Source organism: Bos indicus x Bos taurus, chromosome 2 (assembly GCF_003369695.1).
Source record: "Bos indicus x Bos taurus breed Angus x Brahman F1 hybrid chromosome 2, Bos_hybrid_MaternalHap_v2.0, whole genome shotgun sequence".
NCBI lineage: Eukaryota > Metazoa > Chordata > Mammalia > Artiodactyla > Bovidae > Bos > Bos indicus x Bos taurus.
Genome location: NC_040077.1, coordinates 79,694,152 through 79,711,102, shown reverse-complemented (window position 1 = coordinate 79,711,102; position 16,951 = coordinate 79,694,152). Strand labels below are relative to the sequence as shown.

Sequence of the window (16,951 nt, the reverse complement as noted above, 5' to 3'; positions counted from 1 at the left end):
CTTAATGACACTTTCACTACCATGGCCCGGGTTCAATCCCTTGTGGGCAAACTAAGATCCTGCGAGTGTCCCAGTATGAAAGTGAAAGTGAAGTCCCTCAGTTGTGTCCGACTCTTTGCGACCCCATGGACTGTAGCCTATCAGGCTCCTCCGTCCATGGGATTTTCCAGGCAAGAGTGCTGGAGTGGATTGCCATTTCCTTCTCCAGGGGATCTTTCCGACCCAGGAATCAAACCCGGGTCTCCCGCATTGCAGGCAGATGCCGTACCATCTGAGCCACCAGGGAAGATCCTGCGAGTGTCCCAGTATGGCCAAAAATAAATAAGTAAATGATTAAATAATAAATAAATTTTAAAATGTGAAGGAATTTCTTAAGCATAGCCATAAAAGCCACTTTCAGGAAAACTTAATGAAAGCAGGTTATCTACTGCTCTGGTAACTGTAAATGAGGACATCTGAATACATCTATTATAATATACATCAGAAGCAGAGCCTTTGGGGAGTCTTCTTACCATAGTAACCACTGTTATTTGACTCGAGTTCCCCTCATTAACCTCCTTGTGCCGTAGTCTTGTATGCTTTATAGCCCCTTTTCTGGAGAATCAGCTCCATGGTGTCAAGAGTCACCCTTATTCATCTTTATTTCCCCAAAGGCACAGTGCACAGCCTCTGGCACATGGCAGGCATTCAGACAAACACAAAAGGAAAACAAGTGTGCAAATTTATGGTTGACAACTGAGTTGTTCAATAGTGCACATTCTCACAGCTGCCATCCTGGGTTGGGTGGTTCCCTCCCAGCCGACCAGAAGGCAAAATAATGACTGTGGCTTCAAGCCACTTTGATCCATTCCTCTAAAAACACAATACTATCAACAAAGGACAGGAAACAGAATTGAGCTATTTGGCTCCCAAAGACATCGCTAATGCTTTTAAGGATAACATGAGAAACACATTTAACTAAGAAAACAAAGCCAATGTGGCAAGATTTCATGAATAAAATAAGACTCAGCAAATCCTGATAGCAAAACAAAGGCAAAAGAGAGGCCAAGTCTGTAAGACGTGGTTCAGTACCTAATATAATGGGTTAAGTGACTAAAAAAAACCTGAAACTTCCTTCCTGGATCTTTCAAAATAGCAACCTCATCTTTGAGAAAAGTCTGATTAAATTTCCATTCAATTCGGTTCAACCACCGCTTACGCTCTTCAGCCCTGTTGGTCCCTAGCATTGTGTTAAGTGCTAGGGACACACAATAATCGTGGTACTTCCTTGTCCCATACACTCCCCAGGAGCTCACAGTCTAGTAAGAGAGTCGAGACAAAAAATAGGTAACTTTTGAAATTTCAAATGACTATCTTAATGATTAAAAGCAACACAAGTTCACTAGAGGAAAAAAGAAATCAGAAAATGTAGATGAGCAAAAAGAATATAAGCCAAATCCAACAGCCTCATGCTTTAGTTTAAATCCTTCTGGATTCATTAGAATCCCTAGAAAACCTGATTTTTATAACCAATGAAATGGCCATCATTTCTGGCTTTATAAATTGATCTATGTAAGTATTTCTGCCTCAGGTAGGAATGTGAAATAGACCCATGGGAGCTATGAAACTCTGGAACTACACCAGTAATATCCAACACTTTAAAATTCAGCCAAATTGTATGGCCATCTGCCCCTCTGTTCTTTACCTTCTGTGTGTATGCTTAGTCACTCAATCATGGCTGACTCTTTGCAACTCCATCGACTGTAGCCCACCGGGCTCCTCTGTCCATGGAATTCTCCAAGCAAGAATACTGGAGTGGGTAGCCATTCCCTTCTCCAGGGGATCTTACCAACCCAGGAACTGAACTCAGGTCTCCTACACTGCAGGCAGATTCTTTACCCTCTGACCCACCAAGCAAGCCCCTCTTTACCATCTCCCCACCCTCAAATTAGCAACCCACAGTATCAACCACCTGACCACCAATCATCTCTACCACTTGGCTGTTTCTAACATATCAGTACACATCCACATCTCTTCTACCATCACATACCACAAGACCAGAAACAAAAACAAAACCACCTCACTCTCCCTAAATTCCACAGTCACAGTTGATCTAGTTTCTCACCTTTGGCCTCTCCCTGTCTCTAACTCCCCATACAATGTATCACCTTGATTATATCAGCTTAATCACTCCTGCTCCATCCCTTCCCACCGTTCCCCACTGGGACTGCCCCAGTTCAGGCTTCTTCATTTCTCACCCTGAAGGCAGCAACCTCCTAAGTTGTCTTCACCACTGCCTCTGCCAGGCCCCCTCCTCCCCCGACCCATGCGCCACACCACCCAAGTTGCCCTTCTACATCACAGTTTGATCAGGTAAGTGAAAGTCACTCAGTTGTATCCTACTCTTTATGACCCCATGGACTATAGCCCACCAGGCTCCTCTGTCCATGGAATTCTCCAGGCAAGAATACTAGAATGGGTTGGCATTTTCTTCTCCACTGATCAGGTAAGCCCTGCTGTAAATCCTCCAATAACTCTCCAGCATCTTTTAATATTCAAATTCCATAGGAGATGCTCAAAAAAATCAGAGAACTACCATATGACCCAGCAATTCTACTTTAGAATTTGAAAGAGGGACTCCAATGTTCATGTTCAAAGAAGCATTATTCACAAAACAAAATGTGACACACAAACAATGGGATATTATTCAGCCTTAAGAAAAAAAGCAAATTCTGACACATGCTATAGCACAGATGAAACCTGAGGACATCATGCTAACTGAAATAGTGAAAGTGTTAGTCACTCATTCCTGTCCCACTCTGTGAACCCATGGATGGTAGCCCGCCAGGCTTCTGGGTCCATGGAACTCTCCAGACAAGAACCCTGGAGTGGGTTGCCATTTCCTCCTCCAGGGAATCTTCCTGGCCCAGGGATTGAACCAAGGTCTCCCGCATTGCAGAGTTCTCCCACATTGCAGGCAGATTCTTTACCATCTGAGCCACCAAGGAAGCCCCAAGAATACTAGAATGGGTTGCCATTCCCTTCTGCGGGGGATCTTCCTGTCCCAGGGATCAAACCCGGATCTCCTGCATTGCAGGTGGATTCTTTACCATCTGACCAACTGAAATAAGTCAGTACTGTATGACTCCACTTATATGAGGTCCTAGAGCAGTCAAATTCATAAAGACAGAAACTAGGACGGTGGTTACCAGGGGCTGAGGGAGGAGGGAAAGGGAAGTTGCTGTTTAACCATTACAAGGTTTCACTTTGGGAAGATGACCAATGGTGCTGATAGTTACACAACAATGTAAATATCCTCTGTGCCATTGAACTGCACACTTAAAAAGGTTAAAATGACCATGATACGTTATGTATATTTTATCAAATAAAAAAAAAAAAATTCCTCATCAGAGCTGACAACCACAATTGGACTCCAGCCTTCCTCCTCGTTCTCACTGCTCCTTGACCAAGTCTCTCAACCCCTTAAGGCAAACCTCACATGAAGGACCTCCTGGGACAGACAGAAAAGTAGTTCTAGCTGTAGGCCTTTGCTCCACAGGATCAGCTGAGCTGCTTGTCTTAAATAAATCCTCCCTGACTTAAACAGGTATGAGAAGCCCTTCCCCAAAAGCAGTGTGCTCTGAGCAGACCCTACACATCCAGCACAACTGTCAGCTTGCTGGTCTCCTCCGGCCTCTGGAGAAAGCCTGAGCTCCCCACGTGTGAAGACCCCCGCTGCCTGGCCAAGGGATGGTGCACAAGGCGCTGGTGTGCAGATAGGTAGATGGATGCACCTGGGAGTGACTCGGCCCACTGATCCTTCCAGGGTTGGTTCCATTATCTCTACCCTTCCTACCAGAGAGCCTCATGAGGTTCACCAAGAATAAGAAAGACCTGGGTTAGAAACTGAAGGCCAAAACACTTTCTTAGTATTTATGAAGTTAAGGGCAAGTGGAATGAAAACTGCATTCTTTAGGACAATTTACTCAAGCAGAGTGTCTCTTAAAGGAGAAGAGGCTGGTGGGCCACACAGGGTGCTATGCAGGGCTCCCCCAAGTCTAAGAAAATGGGCCACGACATGCATTTATGAAAAGGCTCAAATGATGCCAATTTTCATTCCTATCAACACACTTCCTTAGAGAAGCTTATAGTATATGGTATGCCGATTCATGGCTTTACTTCACATAGTTATCTGATTTTCCAATCCTGTTTTCCACTGTTAAAGCCACTACACACTGAGGTTTTATCCATCTTTCTCTAAAGCGTTTTGTTAAGGATATTTAATAGACTGCTAGTAGGAAGGTTTTTGTTAGCATCTTAGATTTAGCAAAGAAACAGGCCTAACTACCAGGCAGTTTCCATACAATAACTGTTGTCTTGAGCTCCAACTATGGATAATAAAAAGGACATTAAGTTATCAGGCAATGATAAAATGGAATAGATTTGAACTGGGAATGAAAACAAACAGCTAAAACCATACAGAAGCCCATAAATCACAAAGCCAGACTCAGATCTTAAAAAGCTGTTAATGCGAAAGGCAATTGATGCAACTTTCTGGATATGTAAGAGTCCACACCCTGGAGGGTACCTCTGAACAGGCAGAGATGGGCCAGGAACCACTCAGCGGCAATGTCAGGTTTGTTTCTGTCTGGGTATAGCAAAGCCGTCAGCCAGGAGCTGGGCTACCCTCAACCCCAGGCATGGTCCAGTTATTAAGGATTTGAAAGATAGCGTCTAGACAGAACTTTATAATTTATAATGTGATACGTTAAAAAAAAGTTCTTTTCTAAGGAAATGATGAATTGTATTATCGAGACTAATTAGAAAGACTTTTGAATCAAAAATAACTGGCTGCTATGACAACATTGAAAGTTCTGGATTACAAACTACAGACTACCTCTTCTGATGTATGAGCAAAATTTCTTAGCATCCCAGGCAAATCCTTATTTTACCAGAGATAGAAATGGACCCAGGAGATGTTGCATATTTGGTTTCTGGAAGAGCCAGCGTGAAGAGGAAGCTTTCCTAATGGGTCTAAGAGTATAGGCTTTCATACTCATTATATTACACACACATCCTTCACTCTAATTCCTAAGTCATCAAACTTTAGAATACTCCACAGTTCTTAGAGAAGCTTGACTTGGGAAAGAGTAACTTTTCACAAGTTCAGTAGCAAGAGTTTACCATGACTGAGAATTCACTTTTGATCCACCCAACGTGGAACATCACAGGCTTTGAATCACTGACCTAAGCTTGCATCCAAGGAAATTCATCTCTGGAATTCGAGTTCTGATCTAAAAATTCAAGGATGACAACATCCAGTCTACTTTCTCTTTTGAGAAAGCAAAGCCCAACTCCCAAGAGGCTATCACCAGATGCCAGTTCTCTCCCTCCCTAGTGCCTATTTCTGCTAACCTGAAGAGCTCCCCTGCTTGGCCCTGAGGTCTCCTGGCTGGTGTGTCCATGTAAATAACCTTGAGCATTGCCTCATGTGCAGTGGACATCCCATGAGGTCAGTACCCCGAGGAAGCACGCAGCCGACAGCACTGTCTCCACCATCACTTCCCGGAGGAAGTTCTGCAGAGTCATGGCAGGAACAACTGCCAAAGGGCAGGGTGCCTTCAGAGAATGCCACCCACCCCCAAGACTGGGTCTGAAAACCACCCCCACGCCTCTTCTCCACCCCCTTCCCCAGCGCAGCACCCATCGGGAATGGAAGACAAGCCGTCCTGACTTTAGGGGGAACCTATGGTCATGCTGTCCCACTCACATTGGACGTTATGAGAACTCATGAGCTAATGTCTGAAAAGGCCTATGAGTTCCTGAGGGACAAAGGAGCCAAAAACTGTAAACCACTGTTATAGTCAGAAACACAAACTCAGCTGCACTGGGACCTGCAAATTATAACCAATAGGCCTCTCAATCCATTCCCTCGTGACAGATTAAAAAAATTTCCAAGAAGTCCAACGTGTTTAGATTGGCAAACCTGACGCCCTGGAACCCCCAGGTGAACATAAAAGGGCTCACATGTAACTGGCACACCTGACAGCTCTGATTAGTTCCTGGCTGGTGCACAGACCCCAAATACGACCAGTGGTTATTAAACAGAACACAGCCACCAGGGGAAATCCAACTTTCCTTCCAAACGAACTGGCTCGTTAATCAGAGGGTCTCTGTCTCGTCCCACACGCTAATACCCACACCAAGTTCTCCTGTCCTCAGCCCCTCCCCCTGCTTACAAGGTCTGGAGTCCCTCTCTGTTCTCTGTATGCTTGACCAGACCATCCAAGCACTCAAGCTGTTCCCTTATAGTTCAAAGTACGGTGATTTGCACCTGGGAGCCATACATGTAGGGTTCCTTGTACCCAGCAGTTTGGGGGTCCCTCTATGTCAATTTCTGAAGACACCTGGCTGAACAATGACACTCACATGAAATAGCCTAGGGTACACCAAAGCAAAACTATACTTTCCTTAAAAAAGGCTCCTTGCATCATCCAGGCTCTTTTCAGTGACAATGGAGGGAAAGGTACTGAACTTCGTGTACTCTCTGCGGTAAGGAAGGAAAGTATCTCTCCGGGAAACATCAGCTGTTGCATTCTGCAACAGACCAGAGGTTGGAATGAACACCACAGTGGCTCAGAAAGAACCCCCCGAGTTCTGCAGTAGTGCAGGGAGACCCAGCACACTGCCAATGTTGAGCCTCAGTCTCCCCACATAGGGGTCGAACACATCGTCTCCTAAGGTCTTGCTCCGGCTTCCATCATTACTGACTCAGCAAGAATAGCTCAACTGGGAAAGACTGACTTCCTTCATTTCAGGGTAAGCAATCACAGGCCTGATTACAAAGAATGTGAGAAACCAAAAATGCCAGGCCACAGAAAACTTTCCCAATGACACTTACTCAGACATAAAGGAACGCAGCTCTCTTTGTTCTGACCTCACCAGCCAAAAAAAAGAAAAAAAAATATTAAGGGAATAACCACACACAGCACAGAAGGAAATGAACAAAATCACAGGATCACCATCAGGAAAGGCATCGGGACACACGTGACTGTGTTCTCTGTTTACAACTACAGGCTTAGCTGCAAAATGGCACTGGTTGTTTTAACAAATGTATCCAGTTATGAAAGCAAAAAGGGATCTAAAATTACAAATTAAGAAATCCATATAAACCCAACTATACTCTAATAAGAATTAAAGAAAAAGAAACCATAGTAAAAGAAAAATATGCATCGCTCAACAGTACATCTTCAGTAATGTCTCTGTGCTTGTGGTTAAGAAAAAGTATTTTTGGAATAATAAAAATTCAGAAGCTTCCTCAAGCAGTTATCCCCTAAACCACTTTAGTGGATAGTTACATATCCACACTATGTAATCAAAGACAGAGATGTTTATACATTTACGTTAGGGCTTCATGAATGTTTATTAGTTGAGAACTGATCAAACAAAAACAGCTAACATGTTACCAAAATGACACTGATATGTAAATTGAGAAGGCAAAATGACTTTGTCACTGAAAAAGAATTTTTAAAGAAAATAGCTAAATTGCACTGGGGTTACTTCACCTAAATTGACTAAAATTAGCAATCAGATTAGAATTTTGAAGTATTTTCTGGAATAAGTTTTTTCTAGTTTTGCTCATTTTGGAAGCATTACTGAATTTAAAACCAAATGCACCAACTTTTCTGTATCTCTAAACACATTATAAAGCATTTAGGAAGAAACAGAAAGATATACAATATAGCAGAGCAATTTACAAGGCATACCATAGCTAAATAACTCTTTTTAAGTCACAAATTAAATTGTCTAACAAAATTTGTGTTTACTAAATTTAAATTGATAAATGGTAACTAAATTGTAATAACAGTTCTGTTCATTTCTCAAAATTTTTAGGAAGCAGAAATTATTTCATATATTTACAGAAGTATACATACATAAAAAATGCCCTTTAAGACATGCACACTTATTTTTGCCCTTGAATACAGCATGGTCTCAACCTGTAAAGCTATAGAAAAATCAACTGCTAAACAGTTTGACCAGGTATAGAACTATACAGTCAATTTTCCCAAGGGAAGTTCTGGTAAGATATAAATATTTAATAGTGAACTACATTGTATATGGCCGATTAAGAAAAGTTCATTTCCTGCTACAAGTAGTTTATGAAAAAAAGATTTTCAAACTACCACATTTTAATATTGTAAAGCATCAACTCAAAGGCCTAAACACCTTTACCTTTACACTCTATCCTTAATCACGTCTCTCACTAGGTAAGTAGGTAGGCAGGTAGACTGAAAAACTACAGAGTTCTCTTTAAATGACATAATTATGACATCCACGTTTAGAAATTAAAACTGCTTACCAACTTTTCTTCTCCATTGTTTTTTCCACCAATTTAACTAGCACTTTAGCATTCAGTTCATATGAAAGGGAGAGACAAACATTCGTTGTGACAGGGAAAACACACTAAGTACAACAAATATTTTGCAAACAGATAAGAGGAGGAAAGTAGGTCAATATCCTGTGGCTAGGAAGACACAGCCTCAGCTTCCATCCAGAACTGAATTATATGATTAACCAGGCCGGACTCTCCTCCAATCACAGCCTCCTGTTCTGACCTGTGCCCCTAGGATGCAAAGGCACCGGAAGAACAAGGAATGAGAGACCCTTAAACTGTTTCCCTGTCATTAGCAAACTAGGTGGGTGAAAAAAATGCTTAGGAGCAATGTAACTAATAAAACAAGTGTTCAGGGATTTCCCTGGCTGCCCAGTGGTTAAGACTTTGCCTTCCAATGCCAGGCAGGCTCAACCCCTAGTAGGCAGAGCTAAGAACCCACATAGCTTGCAAGGCCAGGAAGCCAAAAAACAAAACAGAAACAAAATTGTAACAAATTCAACAAAGACTTTAAATATGGTCCACATCAAAATAAAATTTTAAAAAATCTAAAAAACACACAAGTGCTCACACAGGGCTGATAATTCACTATAAAAAGAATATAGAGACTACCATCTATGTTCAAAGGTGAACTATTTTCATGGTCTAGGAGAATCACAAGAAGGATGGCTGAAGAGGTGAAACCTGACCATGAGGATCCTTTTTGAGAATGAGCAGGATATGGCAATCCACTCCAGTGTTCTTTTCCGGAGAATCCCAGGACGGAGGAGCCTGGTGGGCTGCCATCTATGGGGTCGCACAGAGTCGGACACAACTGAAGCAACTTAGCAGCAGCAGCAGCAGGATACGATTACTAGGATGTGATTAAGGGCTTCCCAGGTGGCGCTAGTGGTAAAGAACCCACCTGCCAATGCAGCAGACATTAAGAGATGCAGGTTCGATCCCTGGGTCAGGATGATCCCCTAGAGGAGGGCATGGCAACCCACTCCAGTATTCTTGCCTGGAGAATCCCCATGGGCAGAGGAGCCTAGTAAGCTACAGTCCACAGGGTCTCAAAGAATCAGACATGACTGAAGCAACTGAGCACTCAGGATGTGATTAAAAAGAGAAGAACTTAAAACAAGAGGTACGAAACCTATTCAGAAGATGGTGTCTAGACAGAACGGCAGAAGACAGCTGATTTCATGTCCTGCTGGGCCATGAAGCTGGAAGGAAAGGTGAGCTGGGGCAAGGCTGAGAGTGTGAGCTGAGGGGGTGGAAATGGGCGGGAGAGAGGGAAGCATCACACAGCCTGCCTCTTGCAGTCATTACTGGTATCAGCACATCCAGAGGGCAACAAGTGTGACTGACAGTCACTGGTGATAGTCAGATGGCAAATGAAGTTGAGGACAGCCATTATAGATGATGGGAAGTCATCAAAAATTTTTGAGCAGACATGGAGACAACAAAAATTTGAGATTTGATCAGGAAATAATCTGAATTCGTTGGGGGAGTGAGAAGAAGCAGGAAATGGGATTGCTCTGTGCAGTGTTCAGTTCATGCACTGCATAAACATGGGCCAGCCAAGGGGTAATGTGGGGACTGACATCAAGTCAAGCTCCTGAGGGGCTGTGATTGCCCTAAAGGACACCTTTTTCTACTTGCATAAATGCACTGTACAAGCTAGCAGCAGGAAGTTCAGCTGGGGCATGACTCTAGAAGTCAGGAATAAGAACTAGGGTAGAACTAATGGAAATGAAACAAGAAGGTAAGTGCAAAAGAAATAACAGACAAATCTATCATAAGAGGTGGGAAACTAACTTAATAGGAAGGCACGAGAGAGAGGAGGATTTAAGACTCACATCCTTTTTCATCCTAATGTTTAAGTTTAGCTGGTTGGTTTTTTTAAAAGGTCAGTTAAGGTTGGAAGTCATAAGTAAATGATATATACCAAAGCCTATTAATATTATTTTTTAATATATGTATTTAATTGCACCAGGTCTTAGCAGCAGCATGTGGGATCTTAGTTCCTCAAAAAGGGAGCAAACCCGGGTCGCCTGCAGTGGAAGCACAGAGTCTTAACCAGTGGACTGCCAGGGAAGTCCCCGAAAACCTATTATTTTGAATAAACCCTATAAAGATCTATATTTATTTTCCAATCTTTTTCTGTAGTGTTGAGGCTTTCTGAGTCTATGTCCATTGACTGTAGTCCCCAGTGGTCTCTTGTAAAACATTCTCCATGGCATCACTTTCCAGGTCTAATTTCTTCAAAGAAAGGTGAGGCTATAAAGACACCTGGGATGCAATGTGGGGTGGACTGCAGTATTCCTGACAAATGCTCACTACTCTTCTCTACGGGGTTGCTAAATTCAGGTGTATAGCTAAGAAGGTTTCACACTTGCCCTTCCTCTGCCACAGGGATAAGCAGTGTTTCAGAGGGCACAGCTCCATCACACTGCACCCTGGACTGAGGACCAGGGCGACATGGGCAGACCTCCCACCTCACCTATAATGGCCCACCCGCTGTGAGCGTGATTATTTGAGTCACTAAGATTCTGAGGTTTACATAATCACAAATTAATCTACTTGTGCTAAATAACTGACAGTTTTAATGGGAACACTTTTATTTTATGATCTCCCAAATCCTTTGGGATTCCCTGGTGGCTCAGTAGTAAGGAATCTGCCTGCCAAGCAAGACACGGGTTCAATCCCTGGATCAGGAAGATCCCCTGGAGAAGGAAATGGCAATCCACTCCAGTATTCTTGCCTGGGAAATCTTATGGATAGAGGAGCCTGGAGGGTTCAGTCCACAGGATCACAAAGAGTCAGACATGACTGAGCTACTGAACGACAGCAAATCCTTTAGTTACTTCAGCTACTCCTAAATCAGCTGTAATCACTTTTAGAAACTTATTCTTATTAGGTGGCTTATTAAATAATCAAATGAATTTTCATAGAAACAGTTCTTTTTGCATACATTTTAAAATCATTATATTAACTATAATAGTAAGTAAAGCTGGCATAAATAGGCTTGAAATAAACACAACTGAGTCCAGATAAGCATAGACTGGTAGGAAGAGACGCTCAAGAGCACACTATAGGATGGCCCTCCAACTCTGGGCATTTACTGTGTTATGGGCATCAGCTGATATATTTTACAAAGGAAAAGAGCACCAACTAATCCAGCCAATCTGGAGGTCACTAGGAGCTTAAAGAGTTTTTTAAAGCTATGAGCCTAGACAGTTATAAGAATGAACAGTACTATCATATTACCAGGCTAAAAATCTAGTTGGCTTTTCAAAACCATATCCAACTACCATATTTATTCTGTCCCAAATGTACAGTCAGAAGTGCTTAAGTCATTTAAGAAAGCACAAAAATAACACTTCAAACCCACAACCAGACATAGAGTCAAGAGTACAAGGTCACATGTCTTTCCAATAACCTGCCTCTCAAAGATAGAAAGAAAAAACACAGAAGTTACTATTAAAAACTAAATTTGAGTTTCATACTTTAAAATTATATACTTCTTTTAAAACTGTCGACAGAGATAAATGTTCTTCTCAAGCTCGCCCAGAAAAATCTGGGTGCTTCTATTTTAGGTAGCCAAACAGCAAACCTACCCATAATTTATCTCCTTTGAGAAATCTGATAGCCTTTTCAACAAAAATACGAACTTTTATGTAGAAATCATGCTGATATATTTCAATAGACTACTGAGAGAAACACTGTGTAAACACATATACAGACACCCCAAAGTGACCAACCGTGTGAAATAACATATCCTCACAGTTCAACCCCAACTCCTTCACCAGCACCATGCATGGAAAGCCTCCCTCCTCTGCATCTAGTAGGACAACCTAAACTTCTATATACTTTTAATTCAAAAAGAGAAAAACCCACATCTGGAGAAAAAAGGCAGTAATACCATATCTACCCAAATAGTTCTGCCCCCAGGCACTACTGGGATAGTCACCTACTCAAGTCTTATTTTAAATGACATGGGCTCTTGGTGGGGGGAGGCGGGGTGGAAAGGAATCCAAATCGAAACTTTAGAGGGGAAAAAAAAGCATTAATTTCTAAAATATGAGGGGAACTCATAAAAATTTTGACTGAACCCTGACTAAATCAATGTTCCCACTATGTTTTAGTTTTTTTTTTTAACTGTGAAATGAGCAGCCATGAGGATAAAATTACAGAATGATTTAGTCTGATCATCAAATAAAATTTACTACAGGGTTAACCTGACACAACCTTTACACCTGAGAGAATGAACGCTTTGCTCTATGAGATTGAGTTAGAGCTGGGAGGAGTTGAAGACAAATAAATGAACTTGATTCCAGGAGGAGAATAAAGCCAGCCAAGGCCTACATCCTAGAAAATCTGGACACCCAGGGACCAGGGGAGGTGAGGATGAGACTAGAGCAAAGGTCACCACAGCCACACTCGTGCGGCTCCGCGTGAGGGTGACAAGGAGCAGCAGAGCGTCAACGGTGTGCAGGATGGGGGACAAAGAGGAAGGAGAAAGAACAAGTGTGTCAGCAGGTCTAGAATCCACCTGGTAGGAGCAGAACTGTGCCTTCACCCCAGTGCCAAATTCATATGCTGAAGCCCTAACCCCCAGCACCTCAGAGTACGGGACAGGGGATCTTTCCCCATCCAGGGATCGAACTTGCATCTCCTGCATTGCAAGTGGATTCTTTACCTTTCTTTACCATTTTTTATCCCTGGGTCGAGAAGATCCCTGGAGAAGGAAATGGGAACCCACTCCAGTATTCTTGCCTAGAAAATTCCATGGACAGAGGAGCCTGGCAGGCTGCAGATCAAGGGGTTGCAAAACAAGTCAGACACGACTGAGGGACTCAACAACAACACTTGGAGACGGGGCCTTTAAACAGGCAATTAAGTTAAAATGAACCCATTAGGGTGGACCCTAACCCAACATGACTGGTGTCCTCATAAGGTAACAGGAACACAGCCAGCACAGACTGAGGGATGCCTGTACAAGGTCCAGTGGGAAGGTGGCCATCTGTAATTCAACAAAAGGGGCCTCCAAGCAACCAAACCTGCCAACTCCTTGATCTTGGACTTCTAGTCTGCAGAACTGTGAGAAAATTTATTTCTGCTGTGTACAACACCCAGTCATAGCATTTTGTCACAGCATTGCACGCAGATTAATACGACATTCTATAACCCCTTGTAAGACTGCCTACTTCTCTCTTTCTCCACAGCCAAGCTTTCTGACATACCCGACCTTTGACCTTGACCTTTGCCACCCTTCCTGTTGGCTGCCCACCACACTTCTTCCTAAAACCTCTCTCCAGCCCTGGCTTCCTTCTGGCCACTTCTTCCTGGCTGTCCACTTCCCACCCCCACCACTCCTTCTTCTCCTCAGCAGCTTCTTTTCCTTTGTCCACTTGTCACAGAATAACGTCTCCCAGACTTCTATCACCCACCTTCTCCCTTCCTCCCTCTTTACTCTAAGTGACCCTCACAACATCCACAGCCTCGATCACACCTAGATGCTGATGGTCCCTCCATCCAGACCTCAGTCCCTGGCCTGTCCCTGAGCCCTAGTGTCTGCACTTCATGGATCTGTTAAACCCCACTCTCTGTCTGGAGGCCCCACATCCCAAATGAAACCCACCACTTTCAACCTGTCTGTGCCAACCATTCCCAACATCACACAGGCTAGAAACTTGGGAGTCATCCCAGACCCCCACTTCCCCAGCCCTCTCCAACCCAGTCACTACAGCCCCCCACTGAGTAAAGAAGGGTACATCAGAACACTCACCACAATCATTGACCCAATCAGCACATTCTCAACAGCTACTATCAGCAAATCACCCAAAATACAGAAAAGGCTCAATGTACAAAAATGTTCATCATAGTATTATTATTTTATAGCAGCAAAGTGGTAGAAGCAACCCAAATGCCCAATAAAAAAGAGGTGCTTCAGGAAATGATTGTACTCAACAGAATACACAACTATAAAATTTATTTCAAAACCTGTAGTAATATAGAAAATACATGAACTCTATGATTGCAATCATTCCAAAACAAACACATAGAAAGCTTGAAAAGGAATATTCAGAAATGGTCATAGTTGATATTTTAGAGTTAGCTGGCTCAAGAAGAGTCTTCTTTTAGTTTCATTTTCTAAACTTTCTGTAATGTTCTTAAGATGATTTTTTTTTAGTACAAAATATCCAAAAGCGAGTGTTTGTTAGTAATCTTGGACCTTCTGAGTCACCTGGTTTCAGGATAAATGGGAATTTTACTTCAGAACTCCCTTCAGCTGCCATGCTACCTTCATGTCACATCTGTTGCAACATCCAACGCAAACTCCCACGAAATTATGTTTCCCTCTAAATCCTATTTTACTTGTAGCCCTCAGAGTGAGATCCTAAAAATTAATTCTTTCAAGAAATCCAACTGGACACATTAACAGCTGCATGATTGCGGAACTGGGCTCCCAACATCTGCCATGGTTATTAACTGTTCTAGGAAGAGAAGATCAACACACAGGCGCTGCTGCCAGGAGGGTAAGTGCAGAGCTGGAGTGGAATCACAGAAGGTGAAGCCCCTTAGTATCAAGTGTCCAACAGGGTTGCAGACTAACAGGTAAGGAAGGGGCACTTTCCCATCCAAGGGGAGAAGCTGTCAACCCTTTCATCCCAAAGTCCATGAGATAGGAAACAGTTTCCTGTTGCATTTTACCTACATTTTCTGTTTCATTTTTAAATTATCAACAAATTGCAAATATTAAGGCTGGGCTGACAGTTTGACCACTATTTCTCAAACAACTCATGCCATCCCCTTGGCATGCGTTAGCTAAATCCAACAAATTTCTCTTTCTCGACGTATTGGTGTATATAAAGCGAAACAGACAAGCTATAAGATCTTGTCCATGCCTAGTGGGTCAGTGATAGTACAGACCTTTCAGAACTGCTGCCTTACTCAGTAGTAGCATATATGTTGTTTCCTTTTTAAAGAAACAAGTACTATTGCCTGGAAAATCCCATGGACAGAGGAGCCTGGTAGGCTACAGTCTATGGGGTCGCAAAGAGTCGGACACGACTGAGCGACTTCACTCACTTCACTCAGATGAATCCCTTTGAAAAGTAAATACTAAATCCCAGTTATGTGTGTTAGTGGCTCAATCATGTCTGACTCTCTGTGACCCACTGGTGGACTGTAGCCCACCAGGCTCCTCTGTTTATGGAATTCTCCAGGCAAGAATACTGGAAAATAGGTAGCCATTCCCTTCGCTAAGGAAATCTTCCCAAACCAGGGATGGAACCCAGGTCTCCTGCATTGGCAGGAGGATTCCTTACACCCAATCTATCAATCCAGATTTCACCGTAAGTAAACTAGACTTCCTTATACCATAAGTTCTACCAAAAAGAACACACATAAATATTTACGTTATGTTCAAATCAGACATTGTGGTTGGAGATGAAAAACATTACAAACTGTGGAGTAAAGTATAGGAAAGCATCCCTTTATTTATATCCCCTCAACTAGATTTTATATTTGACTGTGAAACATCACTGAAATTAGCAATATTTCTCAAATAAATAGCTACTCTGCTGATACCAGGCAACATTGCTGTCACATTTCCTTTGAAATTTGTATCAGTATCATTTTGAGATATTCATAGCATGCCACTGCTTAAAAATAAATTCCTGTAGATAAAACAAACTTAGCAGAAAAGCCCATTTCTCCACTCACAATTATTTGAGAAGGGACATATGAAAGGAAAACTGTAAAGCTCACTGAACTTTTTAAAAAAGTAATTAAAATCAACGGGCTTTTGAGGAAATGTGTCAAATTTGGCCAAGTTCTCTTTCTAAAGATGTATTTTGGCAATTTTCCAGAAAATTTTATTTTCTTAAGCTCCAAAATCACTGCAGATGGACTACTGCCACAAAATTCAAAGACACCTGCTCCTTGGAAGGAAAGCAGTGACAAACCTAGACAGCGTCAAAAAGCAGAGACATCACTTTGCCAACAAAAATCCATCCAGTCAAAGCTATGGTTTTTCCAGTAGTCATGTACAGATGTGAGAGTTGGACCAGAAAGAAAGCTGAGCACCAAAGAACTGATGTTTTTGAATTGTGATGCTGGAGAAGACTCTTGAGAGTTCCTTGAACAGCAAGGATATCAAACCAGTCAATCCTAAAGGAAATCAACCCTGAATATTCATTGGAAGAACTGATGCTGAAACTGAAGCTCCAGTACTTTGGCCACATGATACAAAAAGCAGACTCATTGGAAAAGACCCTGATGCTGGGAAAGATTGAGGGCAGGAGGAGAAGGGGGCGACAGAGCATGAGATGGTTGGATGGCATCACCAACTCAATGGACGAGTTCAAGCAAACTCCGAGAGATAGTGAAGGACAAGGAAGCCTGGCATGCTGCAGTCCATGGGATCACAAAGAGTCAGGCACGACTTAGCTAGTGAACAACAATAATTTTCCAGAATTTTGCTCTTTCAGCTTGGAAAACTTTAAAAATTCTGAGACATAACAAGATGGTGGCCATGGAGACAACCCTAAGCAAAATAAGGAAAGAGAAAAAATTCAACTTCAACACTCC

General features: G+C 42.5%; 1 protein-coding gene across 5 annotated transcripts in view; it reads right to left on the bottom strand.

Moving 5' to 3' along the window:
• Nucleotides 1-16,951, bottom strand: part of MYO1B (myosin IB) — a 199,214-nt gene that overhangs the window by 171,039 nt on the left and 11,224 nt on the right. For 2 of the 5 annotated variants that reach the window (XM_027563144.1, XM_027563166.1), the window contains exon 1: nt 8,339-8,445. The exons of the other annotated variants lie outside the window; for them this stretch is intronic. The gene's annotated coding sequence lies outside the window, so the exon portion shown is untranslated. Of the gene's footprint in view, nt 1-8,338; nt 8,446-16,951 lie in introns of those variants that run through there. 5 annotated transcript variants of the gene reach the window in all.